This window comes from Mastomys coucha, unplaced genomic scaffold, assembly GCF_008632895.1.
Source record: "Mastomys coucha isolate ucsf_1 unplaced genomic scaffold, UCSF_Mcou_1 pScaffold23, whole genome shotgun sequence".
Classification (NCBI taxonomy): domain Eukaryota; kingdom Metazoa; phylum Chordata; class Mammalia; order Rodentia; family Muridae; genus Mastomys; species Mastomys coucha.
Genome location: NW_022196906.1, coordinates 37,877,259 through 37,891,340, shown reverse-complemented (window position 1 = coordinate 37,891,340; position 14,082 = coordinate 37,877,259). Strand labels below are relative to the sequence as shown.

The 14,082-nt window shown below is 42.5% G+C and overlaps 1 non-coding gene across 1 annotated transcript; it reads left to right on the top strand.

Annotated features, from left to right (window-relative positions):
* Positions 1-8,630: 8,630 nt before the first annotated feature.
* On the top strand, positions 8,631-8,734 carry LOC116074048. Its single transcript, XR_004112031.1, has one exon. It is a non-coding gene; the product is annotated as a U6 spliceosomal RNA (small nuclear RNA).
* Positions 8,735-14,082: the final 5,348 nt, after the last annotated feature.

Here is a 14,082-nt window from a genome sequence, read left to right as displayed (position 1 = left end):
TCTCATTACTTTTGGGCACAAATAATATTCCATTGTCTGTATGTAGCACGGTTTCTCCATTCATCTACTGAAGGATGATCTCGATTTCCTCTGAGTGTTGGCGATTATGAATAGAGATGCCGTATTACTTACTTTTTCCACGGCTGTGACAAAATATCTGATAAAAGATACTTAAGGATGAGATGATTTTGGCTCCCTGTTCATGGAGGGCAGTCATAGTTGGGGGGGGGTGAGGCAGCTGGTCACAAGTGCCATCAGGACAAGAGGTGATGGAACAGTACCATACACATTTAAGATAGGGTTTCCCACCTCAATTAACCCAATCAAGGTAACCCCACAGGCATTCCCAGAGGCCTGTCTCCTTGCTCATTCTAGATCCTGCTCAAGTTGACAGTCCGTGTTAACCATCAGAGGAACATCCTCCATGGGGTTTTGATGAAAAGTTAAGTTTATAAGACATGGGTAGATACCAACAAGTGGGATTGTTGGGTTCCATATTTAGTTTCATGACTGTCAAACTGTGTTGGAGGTGGTTGAACCATGTAAGGGTCATGGGAGCAATGGACAAGATAATCTGTTGTAAGAAACATGAGAACAGTAAACAAATAGATAGAGATTATAGAGTTCCTGTTGCTCCATGTTCTCGTCAGCTTTTGGTGAAGTCAGCTCTGGACTTTGGCCATTCTCATAAGCAGGTATCTAATGTCTTCTTTTATTTAGTACACTCCCTCTTGACATATGATTTGGCGTATCTTTAATATATTTAGACCTTCTTTCTATGTATCTGTTAAAGTCTTATTGCTTTTTGTTTGCTTTTCAAGTCAGGGTTTCTCTATGTAATAGCCTTGGCTGTCCTAGAACTTGCTCTGTAAACCAGGTTTAGATCCCCTGTATATGCTTCACAAGCACTGGGATTAAAAGTGTGTGCTGCTGGGCGGTGGTGGCGCACGCCTTTAATCCCAGCACTTGGGAGGCAGAGGCAGGTGGATTTCTGAGTTTGAGGCCAGCCTGGTCTACAGAGTGAGTTCCAGGACAGCCAGGGCTACACAGAGAAACCCTGTCTCAAAAAACCAAAAAAAAAAAAAAAAAAAAAAGTGTGTGCCATCGCCCACCTGGTTTTGTTATTTTTTTTTAAATCTAGGTTGTCTTGTTATTGTTGAATTTTAAGAGTTCTTAGTATATTTGAGTTATTTATGAAATCCATATTTTGCAGATTTTTTCCCCACTTTGTAACAAATCATCTCATTTGTTGACATTGTTCTTTGAAGAACCCAAGGTTTTCCTTTTCTCCTGACATTCCTCCTCCTTCTTGTCCTTTTTTCTTTGACAAGATGTTGCTTTGTGGCTCAGGCTGACCTTAAACTTACAACTCCCCTACCTCAGCACCCTGAGTGTTGGGGTTGTAGACATGTTCCACCATGTTCAGTTAGAAGTTTTAAATTTTAATAAAAGTTAATGTTTTAGTTTAATTTTAATAAAGTTTAGAATCTCAGTTCACCTTCTTCCTACAACATAATACTGTAGAGTGAATGACTTATTATGATTTTAATGATTTAGGCATAAAATGATTAAGCAAAGAGGAATGTGTGTTATAAGAAACATAATTTTATTCTTTTTTTATGTGTTCTGTCTGTGAGTAGGTATATGCATACACCATATGCCTCAGCGCTTACAGAGGCTAGAAGAGGTCACTGGACAGAAGCTGTGTTCTGCCACATTGGTGCTCTTAATCATTCAATCATCTCTCCAGCCCTTTGACATGCTATTTTTATTTTTGAAGCTATGTAACCCTTGTAGGTCTAATTCTACATAGCCCAAGGTGGTCTTGAACTCACAGTAATTCTTGTATTTCAGTCTGGCACAAGCTGGGATTTCAGTGTGGGCCACTATGCTCAGCTTTAAAGTGAGTATTTGTATGAACAGATGCTTATTTGACTTGGGTTCTAGAGGCTAAGAGGCCCAAGGTTAGGGGGCTACCTCTGGTCAGGACGTTCAGCTGCATTGCTGCATGGTGGATGATATCATATGACCACGTGATGAAAGAGAAGTGGGTAGAAAGGATGAAGGGAAGGAGGGAGAGAGAGAGGGAGGGAGAGAGGAGAGGGAGAGATGGGGAGGGGGGGGAGGGAGGGGGAGCGAGGGGAAGGGAGGGGGAAAGAGGAGAGAGAACAAGTGCTCTGGTGACTTTAACCCATTAGATCTATTTCCCTACCATGTTGTCCTGGGGGTTCTAATTCTACCACATGATGAGTCAAACCACAGCATGCAGTTTGCTGACTCTTGTTTTCAAAGATACTGCTCTTTCCTGTATTTAAACACACAGTAATCTAGATTTTCTCCCGTGCTATCTTTTCAGGGTTTTATCGTTTTGTGTTTTACATTTAAACTCTGGCATATTTTGAGTTACTATCCATGAAGTTCTGTCTGGGTCTAGCTTTGTTTTTGTTTGTTTATTTGTTTGTTTTTGTTTTTGTTTTTGCATTGGATCCCAGTTGAAGACAGGACTATGCTTCCAGGATCACTGGCTCCTTACTAGACAGCGGTTGCTCACCACTACTGTTGAGTCCTTGATTTCTGAGATCCCTGTCTATCCGGTTGTCTATTCTTCCTCTATTACCACACTGTCAGGATAACATTCTTGAAGTTTACAGACATCAGACTATTTCTCCTTCAGTGTTGTCCTGGCTGTTGTAGGTCTTTTTTTTTTTTACTTAAACTTTAGGATCAGTTTATCAATATACACAACATAACTGCCTTGGCTTTTGATTGAGGTTGATTATGGGGATAAAATTCTGGTTGTCAGGCTTAGTGGCGTCTTTACCTCCTGGGCCTTCTCATGGCTCAGGATTCACCAGGTTGGGAAGAATTGACAGCCTTCCTATCAATGATCATGGGATATCTCTCCAATCTTTTATTTCTCTGATTTCTTTCATAAGACTTTGATAGTTTTCCTCATATAAATCTTATATATATTTGATATATTTATATCTAAGTATATTTGTATATATTTGTAAACTTACAAATATATGTGATACTATATATTATTTATATATAATTATATAAAATATGTTTATATCTAAATATGTTTTTAAGATAGGATCTTATGTAGTTCAGGTTGGCCTTGACCTTGCTCTACAGATCAAGGTAACCTTGAACTCCCAAACCTCCTGCTTCCATCTCCTAAATACTGTGACCACAGGTGTGTACCTCACTTTTATGCTGTTCTTCAGATCCAACTCACGGGTTAGAGTATGCTAGGCAAGTACTCTGCCTACATCCTCATCCCCTAAATATTTCATTCTCAACGGGTTCTAATATAAATGGTATTGAATTTAATTTCAAATTAAATTTATTCATCACTGGTAAGGTCAAAAACAAAGATGCAAAGTTTCTAGAGAGAAAGAGCAGATCACCTCACACAAGGAACATGAAGAAACATTGAAATGACTAGTAGGTGCTATCTAGAAACTCTTGGGGAAAAGCTTTCAGCCCCAAATGTTTTTTAACTGTAAAGGCAAACAAAAATGTCCCTGATTGCAAAGGCCATACAGAATGACTCTCAGCAATTACTAAAGTAAATCCAGTGGCCAGTGAAATGGTTCAATGGGTAGGAACTCTTTCTCCTAAGCCTGACAACCTGAGTTAAATCCTAGGAACCCACATGATAGAAGGAGAGAGTCACTCCAGGAAGCTGTCATCTGACCTACCTCCACTCACATGGTGTGGCACATATGCACACACACACACACACACACACACATCTAAGAGACAGACATATGATAAGAAAAGACAAGATTAGAAGTTTATCAAACTCTACTTATATTTGACTAAATGGACTATTATTGGTCAAGCAAAATGCAGATGTGTCAGCATTAGGGGGTTTTGAGATGAAACAAACACTCCCCCCTCCCCAAGCTGTATTTTATCACAGCAACAGAAAATAAACAAGGATGGAAGACAATGGGAAAATAGTGATTGAAATGTAAGAGTTACTATAAAACCTTCCTGCCATGCCGACTCACCAATATTCAGGCTATTTTATAGGTTTTAAAAAGAGAGTTACTAAATGTCAAGGAAAGGCCAAAACAACAAAATTAACACAATTCCTGTATCATAGTTCATTGCTGAGAAGAGACACTATGACCAAGGCAACACTTATGAAGCGTAATTGGGGCTGGCTTACAGTTCTAGAGGTTTAGTCCTTTATTATCCTGGCGGGAATTGTGGCTGTGTGCAAGGAGACATGGTACTGATGGAGCCAAGTGTTGTATATCTTGATCATCAAGCAGACGAAGGAGACTGTGTGCCACGCTGAGCATAGCTTGAACACAGGAGACCTCAAAGCCCATCTCCATAGTGACACACTTCCTCCAACAAGGCCACATCCCCTAATAGTGCCATTCCTTATGAGCCAAATTTTCAAATCCCTGAGTTCATAGGGGCCATTCCTATTCAAACCACCCAGTTTGGGCTGGGGTGAACTCAATGGTAGGGCACACATTTAGCATGGATAAAGGCCTGGGTTCAGTTCTCAATTGGTATTTAACACCAATTGCTCCAAAAATAGAGAAGAGGGAAAGCTATCCAGGCCATTTCATGAATTTGATATAATGTGGTTTACATGTTATAACAAATATTCTGAAGGAGGAGGAGAAAGAGAAGGAAGAGGGGAGGAATGGAAATAATAGGAAAGGAAAATTTAAGCTACTTTTATTTACAAATACAAACCTAAACCACTTCAGGATATCAGTTGAATTTGGTACCATACTAAGAACAATATGTAGTTTCCCAAGTAATATAATATAATGGTGAGTAACATTAATTTTTTTTTATAGTATAGAATAGAGTTTATTAAGGGCATGGGGAGGGGAGTTAAGAGGGTAGCAAAGGCAGAGAAAGGGGAGGGAGTAGAGAAGTAGAGGCCGGCCATGACCACATGGAGAGAGGGGGGAAGGAAATGGGGAGAGAGGGGGAGCAAGAGGGAAAGAGGCAAGAGAGAGAGGCAAGAGTAAAAGCAACATGAAAATTTGAACTACTGCTGTGCGTAGTATAATTGGACCTATACTGTGGAGTGAAAAGGTCAGACTTGTAATACTACGTACTATATGATCCCATTTCTAAGACTGTTAGCATGGGCGGCAGGAGCCAAGAGTTCAGAATTGCTACCTTGTGATTAAGGGCACGGTGATACTTATCTGTTGGGGATTGGGAAAGCCCACTGTGGTGCTGGAGAATCTATGACCTTGATCAGAGTAGTGCTTAGTGTGTATAGAAGTAAAACTTCAATAGGCCATGTACCTAAGATTTATGTACTTGTGCAAGCTATCATATGAGGATGCAAAAAAATATTCTATATGGGAAGGATTCGTGTAAGTCATGTGAGATTTCTCTATCATCAGGTGTATTGTCGTAATTAATCCCTTTGAAATAGAACTGGCAGGCCAGGCATCGTGTCCTGTGCTTGTATCCTAGACCTGGAAGGTAGAAGCAGGTGGGTCAGGAGCTCAACACCCTTCTCTCCATAGCAAGTTGGAGGCCAGCCTTTTGCACAAGGCTGTCTCAAAAAATAAATAAATAAATAAATAAATAAATAAACAAACAAAAGGTAGATATTAGAGAAGTTTTTCTTGTCAAAGAGCAGATAGGAAGTCTTTTCAGATCACTGGGCTGTGGTGTCTGTCCTGATGTGACACATTCAATGTGAATGAATGCGTGAGCTCTTTCCATTTATACAACTTAAAAACAAATCTGATTTAGCCTATAGTCTATGTTTTGACAAAAACAGACAAAAAAATCAAAACCAAGAGAGTACACACACACAAGCACACACACACTTCTAAGAAAGTTCAACACAAATAAATGGCCTTTTTTTTAAAAAAAAAAATCCAGGTTTTGTGGGTTGGCTATTTATGTGTTAGAGAGATTGGGTTCAGTTCCAAACACCCATGACAGCTCAAAACTGTCATAACTCCAGTTCCAGGGGATCTGATGCCCTCTTCTGGCCTCCAAGGGCTCTAGGCACTCACATGGTACACCAATATACGTGGAGGTCAGATACTCACACTCAAAGGAAGAAAAGAAGAATAAAAATTTAAAAATTATAAAATACACGTACTTAGAGTGAGAACTCAAAATAGCTATAATTCTTTTAAATTGCAAAATCTAATGAATATTAAAGTGTTTGGGGGCCTGGAGGTGTGGCTCATTAGTTAAGAGAATTTATTTTTGCAGGAGACTCCATTTTCAGGGGTTCTGATGCCCTCTTCTGGTCCCTGCAGGCACTGCATGCAAATTGTGCACATAAAGGCTGACAGGCACACATGCATGTAAATGGAAATAAACAAACAAAAAAGTGCTTTTTTTTTCTTACTAATTTTAGATTGTTTTTTAAAGTTAATTATTTCATGTGTATGGGTGTTTTGGTTGCTTGTCCAGTTCCCTCACAATTGGACTTATAGATGGTTGTGAGGTACCATGTAGGTACAGGGACTCTAAACCATATTCTCTGCAAAAATAAGTACTCTTAACTGCTGAGCCATTGCTTCAGTCCCTTACTAATTAACCCTTGATTTACCTCTGTCTGTGTGCCTTTATGTCTACATCTTTAGTTCAGGAAGCATGAGAGAAGTCCTGTATTTCTCAGCAGGCATTCGAACACCAGGACACTAGGCAGTGACCTTAAATATTCACAGTTAAGTCACACACACATTACCTATGACTCCAGCTAGACATGTCTCCAGTTCAAATTCCCCTCTCCTGGAGCCTAGTACCTGTGGACTCTCAGGGCTAGTCAACATTCAGGCTGGTGGGATGGAGGGGAACATGGAATGGAAAGAGAGCAGTCTTCAGTGGTTTTGATGAGAACACCCCATCTTTCAACTTTTTAATTACTTACTCTAGGCCCTACCAGGGTTCCAAAAACCAGAGCAAGCCAACTTCTTATAGTAACAATGAAAACCACAAAGGTCCAAGAGATTATTAGCTAACAAAGAAGGCCCAAGATGGCAGAGGAAAACAAAATCCAGGAAAGGTCGTTAACCGGAGGCCCCAAGTAAAAAGAAACACTGTATCTATCTTTGAGATGATTTCATCTTATAAAGATACCTATTAACCTGAAATTAATCTTTACATTCAATTAAACTCCAGCAGGAATTTTAGGGAATTAAATTGATTATAAACTCTACATAGGAGAATGGAGAACTGCAAATAGCTAATCCAATTTCAACAGAACAAAGAAACAACACTTGTGCTGTGCATCTTCAAGATGGTTAGAAAGTCAAAATAATAAACGCAGTGCATTATTGTCAAAGGACTCGACAGACAGGCTGGGGAAACAGAGTAGGAGACCAGAAACAGATGTAGACATACATAGATAAACACATCTAATAAACAGAAGCAAGGCTGAATAAACAAGACCATGAAGGAACTCGGCAGACGACAGGGGATGCATTCAAAAGTAGCAGGAAGGGTTGCGTTCCATAGGGAAGACTCTCAAAGAAAACGGCCCACTTCTTTGGAAAGAAGTTAAATTGGGTTCATACACTATTTTTTAAAACTCCAAATGAATAAAGACTTAAATGTGAAAAGCAAATTTATAAATACAAATATAGGAAAATGAATCGAAAAGAACTCTGCACCTTAGAGTGAGTATTTCTTTGAAAAGAGTTTTTTTTTTTTTTTTTTTTTAAACTACATGAAATGTAAGGCACAAAATGAATGGATTTGATCATTCCAACATTATAGATTGCTGTTAAAGGACATAAACCATAAACCCCAAACCAAAAGACAACCAAACAAAAACAAACGTGTGTGGGGGATAATGGTATGGCCTTTAATCCCAGCACTTTGGAGGCAGAGAGGTAGGTAAATTTTTGTGAGTTCAAGGCCAACCTGGTCTACATAGTGACTTCCAGGACAGCTAGAGTTACATTGTGAGTCTCAAAAATAAACAAACAAAAACCCCACAATACCCACAATTAAAAAGGGGTGGTGGATGAAGGGGGTGGTTTTTCAAACTTTAAGACTGACAAAAATTAATATCCAGCATTTATTTTTAAGACTGTCAATCAAAATTTCACACATGCATACACACACACACACATGTACACACACACCAATGGGGGAAAGAAAGTTTGTTTTTGTTTTGGTTTGGTTTGGTTTGGTTTTGGTTTTTCGAGACAGGGTTTCTCTGTGTAGCCCTGGCTGTCCTGGAACTCACTCTGTAGACCAGGCTGGCCTCGGACTCAGAAATCCGCCTGTCTCTGCCTCCTAAGTGCTGGGATTAAAGGCGTGTGCCACCACTGCCAGGATAAGAAGGTGGAGTTTTAACCCCTTGGATTGTCAAAAACTAGAAAAATGAAATCCTCTCAAGTGGTAATGAGGATCTGAGCCAGCTTAAGTCCTCCTCCAGGAATGGGAAGGTAAAAATGGTGACTGAGGCTGAGATGTGGCTCACGTGGCAGAACACTTAGCATGCAATAAGCCCTGGGTTTGACACCAGCCCTTAGAGGGTGGCACTTAGAAGGTGGAGGCAGGAGAATCAGAAATTTAAGGTTGTCATCAGCCACAGATGGATTCTGAGGCTGACAAAAGCTTCTTGAGACCTGGGCCTGTGAACAGAAAACAAGTCGTGGTTTCTGTGGCCCATGTGACAAAAACTGGAACACTCCAGAGAAGATTAGCCCTGTCCCTGTGTGCCGATGACACACAGATCTATAATACGTCCTGTATTTTTTAAACAAAACACAGCTCTCATGTGTGATGGAATACCGGTCTGTAACTAAGGCAGTGAGCAATTACTACATCTTCCTCCAGCAATAGGGAAGCTCTCTCAAGCAACCCAGAGGCAGGGAATGTCAGAGATGGAGTGGAACAGAAACCATTTACATACATTTCAATGATTCGGGAGACACCATGCTTCTAAACATTACCCATGTGTCTAACTAGCCAAACTCCAGTCGACAGGATGGAGGAATAGTCCCATCCTCCAGGGTAACACAGGCCATATTAAATGACACAGCTATGTCAAAATGGCATAGGCTGGTTGCTTGTTATCTAGAATGTTTTTTTGCTATGGACTCTTGCTTCTAACTGTGCCTTGGGCTTGGGGTGAGGTGAAAATCCTGCTTCTCATGTGGCTGGGTAGAGAGAACCAGCAGAGGGTGTAAAGGCTGCTTTTAGAACACAGAGGCCATATCGGATATCCACCTGTCTAAGCAGTTTCAACAAAATGTCACTTACCCACCCACAAATAAGTTAAAAGTCCCTATTCTGGTAAGTCCTCTGGGCTATGAGGGCTAATCTTATCTTCTCTATGAGAGCCATTTACCCTGAGTCTCCATATGGCTGAAATGAGTAATTTTTAATGGGAATATCAGTCTTTGTTGGAGGACTGTCTAGGCCCTGGGTTTATTGTCCTTGTTTCCCAGGCCTCTAGGATGAGCCGCAGCAGTCTAGGAGACCCTGCTGGCCTCCCTCTGCAGCACTGCTGTCTCTGTATTTAAAAGCAAAAGACAAAAGAAGTGAAATAAACAAGAATAAGGCCCCAAATTTCCTTAAAAGCCAAAGGATTACTTAATAAAACAGTTAAGCTCAAACCTGTAAAAACAGACAGTTCTAGTGAAAAGATGAAAGTTCACTTGGATGAAACCAGAAAGGGCTAAGCAAAGTCTTTTGTCTAGATTAAAAATGACTAAAGTAACGAAGCAGGGGAGCCTGAGAAACAGTGTGTGAAACTTCTGGATTCTGGAGCCCCCTAGAGCTGCAGAATGGAGCCTGGGACACAGAGCTTTGGTCTTTCTCCTAGGCTTTCGGCCTGGGCGGGACCGCCGGGCCCACATTTGATGTATCAAATCCAGAGGAGAGTCTTACCCCTGGGGGCTGCAGAGTCTCAGTTCCTTCACTCCCGGACACTTCGCTTCCTCTTGGGCTTTGCTCTAGTGGTGCCTCAGTCACCCTTCCGTCTTCCTCCTTCCTGTGTCTGCTTCCTCACCAGAACGAGGAGGACTCTCAGCTTTGGGCTGTAGGCCCCATTCTGTCATCTCCTCACTACTGTAGGATCTGGGCACACAGGAGAGTGGCAGCTTCCTTATCTCCCACAAAGGTCCAATTCCCTGGAACCCTAGGGATCCCGGGGAGAGGTGAGGGATGTCTGCTAAGCAAGGCTCAGCTCAGGACTTCATCTAGGAAGTTCCAGGAGAGCTTCGAGGAGTCTTTCCCCACCCCAGGTCCCCAGCTGGGCCCTGGATCACAGAGAGATCATGCATCAATTAATCCTTTAACTATAGCCTTAACAGCCAAGACACCCCGCTCCAGGCAGCGTGTGTGGAGGTCATCGGTCGATGATTAACTGATATCGATTAATTGGCAGATGGAAAGGTCTTGTGTTCTGTTTTCCTTCCTCTAGTCTGTACTGCAAGCTCTTTGGAAGAAACATCTCTTTCCCACTCTGTCTCCCGTTTGTTCTATTTATTAGTCAAGAAGTACTTGACTATTTTAGGCTTCAGAAACACCAGTCTTGTCCTCCCAAAGCCTGCTATCTGGATAGGGGTGTGGTGAGGAGGAGAAAGGGAGAGAGAGAGAGAGAGAGAGAGAGAGAGAGAGAGAGAGAGAGAGAGAGAGAGAGAGAGACAGAGACAGAGACAGAGACAGACAGAGAGAGACAGAGAGAGACAGAGAGAGACAGAGAGAGACAGAGAGAGACAGAGAGAGACAGAGAGAGACATAGAAACAGAGACAGACAGACAGACAGAGACCCTTAACTCCAGGGAAGCAGACAGGAGAAAGTAACCATCCCCTTGGTACACCCCTTGGATATTGGAAAGGCTGTGGATCACTGAGGGAGACCTCCTTAGCTGGGCCCAGTGGGTATCTCTAGGGAGGGGACACCAATATAAGATCTTGGAATGAGGCAGAGCTGCCTGGAGGCCAAGGAGAGTGGGGATGGAGGTCGGATTCATGTCTGTCTGCAGGGGCTTTGGGGTAGAAAGTGCTGGATGCTTCAACACCCAAAAAGGAAGGATTGTTACTCATGGTCAGAACCTGGTCCTAACGGCCAATAACCCAGCCTTGTCCATCTATTTTTTAAAAAGCATGTATTCATTTACTTGTGTGTATGTGTGTGACTGAATGTGGACATGCATGAGTGTGCCTGGACATGCAGAGGCCAGAAGAGAGTTCAGGCATCCTCTGTTCCTCTCTGTTTACTCCTTTGAGACCAAGTTTCTTCCTGATTGTACAGCAAGCATCCTTAACCACGGAACCACCTTTGCAGCCCCTCACATGCCCTTAATAGGCCAACTAACAGACAAGTAACAGTGAAGGACAGAAAAAGGAACTCATTGGACATGCTCACATCGGGAAGAAAGGCAGAGAGAGACAGCAATTCCCCTGAGTCTATTTTGGGGTTCTGGTATAAAGTTTAGGTTATAATCCCGCCCACCACTGACACAGCACTGTCTCAGCTCCAGCATCTCTTACAAGGTGGTCTGACAGGTTGTATTTTTTTTTTTTTTAAATAATGTGAGACATGCTCCCTCTCTGGCTGGCACCAGGCTTCCTCTTGTATTGTCTCTCATCATAACTGGGGTAAATTCCAATTTCTTGGGGTATTTTGTTTCAATAGAATATCTTCCTGCTTGTCTGTCAGGATGGTAAGGGGACAGAGTGTGTGTGAGCATGAGTGTGTGTGGAGAGACGGGGGGAGGAGAGGAAGAGGGAGAGGGAGAAGGAGAGACAAAGATGGGGGATTTGAGAGGGAAACCAGGGCTGGCTTTGAGAGATGGCTCAGCCACTAAAGGCTAGGCTCACAACCAAAATTATAAGAGAAGGGAATCAGGTGACAGATCACGAAGGAAACAGGGTAAGTATATGGATTTAAGGGCAATGGAAAGGCACTGAAAGATTTTAAGCAGAGAAATAAAGTGATTTACTTTACACTTGTGGAAATACCTGTTCGAGACAATACTGAATAACATTGTGAGGGGCTGGGGACATGGCTCAGTAAGTCAAATACTTGCTATGCAAGCATGGGGACCAAAAAAAAAATCAATAAAATAAGGTGAGGTGAAGGATTGGAAAGATATCTCAGTGGACAAGATTACTTTCAGCCCCACTTCCACCCCTTTTTTTGGTTTTTCAAGACAAGGTCTCTCTGTGTTGCTGTCTAGAACTCACTATGTAGACCAGGCTGGCCCCAAACTCATAGAGATCAGCCTCCCTCTGTCTCCAGAGCACTGGGATTAAAGCTGCATGCCCTTATCACCTGAGCTCACTCTGGCTCTTGTAGAGAGCCTGAGTTCCATTCCCAGCACTCACACCAGGTGTGTTCTTGCCTGGTGTACACAGGAGCCTGTAATTCCAACTTCTGAGGACCCAATGTCCTTTCCTTGCCGCCACACACTCCTGCACTCATATGCACATCCTCACACACACATACACAGACACACAGACACACACACAGACACACACACACACACACACACACACAGACACACACACATAATTTAAAGATAAAATGGGGTAGCAGTGCACACCATTAATCCCAGAACTTAGGAGGCAGAGTTAGGTGGATCTCTGAGTTAAAGGCCAGTCTTGTCTATGTAGCAAGTTTCAGAACAGCTGAGGCTACACAGAGAGACCTTGAATCAAAATAACAAAACACAAAAAATAAAATATTAAAAACAATAAGGAAGAGAGTGACTGAGAAAGACATCTAAAGACAACCTACACACACACATACACACACACACAAATACATATACACACATGTACACACACATAATACACGCACACACATGTATACACACATACACACACATACATACACATGTATACATACATACATACATATACATGCACACATATACATACGTACACATACACACATACATATACACACATGCACACTTATACATACACAAACACACATATACACATACACACACACATGAGGGTGTACATACCTATCAATGTCCATGTGCCTGTGAAAATCCACTCACATACACATAACCCCACAACATTAATAAAAACAAGTAATATTGTAAGTTGGAATGTGTTACATCCCAAGGGACACCCATCCCCCGGAGCTTGTAGCAGGTGGTGCAGGCAGAAAGAAGTGGGGTGGGAGACTCGGGAGATGCCACCCAAGTGCAACGGACAGACAAGCCTGTTTGGATCTTGATCTGAACCAGCCAACTGTCAAAAGCCTCCGCTGACTAGACTGAGGGAATCTAAAGATGCTCTGAGAATTTCATAACCTTGGGAGCCAGTGCTCATTTTGTTGGGTGGTAATGGTATTGTAATTAGGTTCAAGGAAGACAAGCCCTCATCTGTCAGAGATGCACCGTGAAATATTTACAGGTAGAGTGAAAGGATGGCAGAGATTTGCTTTAAAATCTTCAGGAAAGAAGTGCGTGGGAGGGAACAGAAGAAACAAGACTGGCAAATGTTGTTGGTGTTCTGAGGCTGGGTGATGGGCACATGGGCCTCCTGATGCCAATGCCTGGACTTTCCTGCTAAAAAGCAATGTAAAGGAGTTTGAAAAGTTCCCTAGTTTGTTGAGGTTGTGGGGCATGGTGTCACTAAATGTAGCTCTGGAACACTTAATAGGATGATGGGTCAGTAACTGATGAGGCCGTGTGTGGGCCCAGCTTGCTCCAGACAGACTGTCTGTGAACTGGGGGCTCAGATGGAACTGAACAACCTATATGTTGGCCAACTGCTTCCTGCTACCTCAGGCTGAGCCTCAGCTTCTTACCTGTCAAATGAGACTGTTGCAGTTGCTTTCGGCAGGGTTGATACAGGCATTGAGTAAAACAGTGTCCGAAGGGGTTGGGGAGCTGGCCCAAGAGGGTAAGGACAGTAGCTCTGGAAGCAAGAGAACCTGGATTTGCATATTACTTGTTTCCCCAGGCAAAGGCAAGGCTGTGAGTGCCTGAACCCTAGCACTGGAGGAAGAAGGGGACAGACACAGGATCCTGAGAGCTTGCTGGTCAGTCTGCCTAGCTCTGCCCCAAGATAAGGTGGAAAGTGATGGAGGAAGACACCCAACATCCTGCCTGGCTTCCACATGCAGCTGAACAC